This window comes from Crinia signifera, chromosome 1 (genome assembly GCF_055691185.1).
Source record: "Crinia signifera chromosome 1, ASM5569118v1, whole genome shotgun sequence".
In the NCBI taxonomy this organism is placed as follows: Eukaryota; Metazoa; Chordata; class Amphibia; order Anura; family Myobatrachidae; genus Crinia; species Crinia signifera.
In genome coordinates, this window is record NC_139217.1 from 313,463,156 (window position 1) to 313,464,110 (window position 955).

At 51.6% G+C, this 955-nt stretch overlaps 1 pseudogene; it reads right to left on the bottom strand.

Annotated features, from left to right (window-relative positions):
* Positions 1–412: 412 nt before the first annotated feature.
* On the bottom strand, positions 413–519 carry LOC146045021 (U2 spliceosomal RNA; annotated as a pseudogene).
* Between the last annotated feature and the right edge of the window lie 436 nt (positions 520–955).

Sequence of the window (955 nt, forward strand, 5' to 3'; positions counted from 1 at the left end):
CTGGGGAGCGTTGCAGAGCTTCGGAGGGCAGAGCAGAAAGTCTGACCCTCGGCGGCGGCTCCGGAGCGGTGGAGGCTTCAGAGGGCAGAGCAGAAAAGTCTGACCCTCCTAGGCAGCTCGGGAGTGCTGCAAGGCTTCGAGAGGGCAGAGTAAACAAGTCTGCCTCTCCCAGGTGGCTAGGGTGCGTTGTCTCCCTCCTCAGGCGAAATCCTCTTCTCCTCGCAGTCGGGGGCGGAGCTTCTTCCTCGGCGTCGAGAGGCGGAGGGGCAGGCGGTCGCTTCGGAGGGCAGAGCAGAGCAAGTCTGACCCTCAGTCTTCTCCGGCTTCTCCCTCTTCAGCGATGTCTCCTCCTCCTCGCAGTCTCGACGTCTTCGCTCAATTCGCTCTTCTCGGCCTGGCAGCGGTAGCCCTGAGAAGGACCGTTGTCGGTCCAAGAAACAAGGAGCAGAGCTGCCTCTCAGAATAAACTGATAAGAACAGATACTACACTTGATCTTAGCCAAAAGGCCGAGAAGCGACATGGGATTAGGGGCAAATATCTGTATATGGGTAGGGAACTGGCTGTGTAATACAGAACAAAGAGTGGTTGTGAACGGGGCTGTATCAAATATGATACCAGTACTAAGTGGAGTGCCACAGGGTTCGGTTCTTGGGCCCATTTTGTTTAACATTCTTATTAACGATATTGGGATGGGGTTACTCAGCAATGTATCCATCTTTGTGGATGATACAAAACTGAGCAGAGTTATTAAATCATCAGAAGATGTCACCACGCTTCAAAATGATCTTGACAATCTAGATGAGTGGGCAAAAAAGTGGAAGATGGGGTTCAATGTGGACAAATGCAAGGTCATGCACCTTGGGAGACATAACCCGTGTGCTAGTTATAACCTAAGCGGGGATGAATTGGGTAATTCAGTACTCGAAAAGGATCTAGGAGTCCAAATATACAACA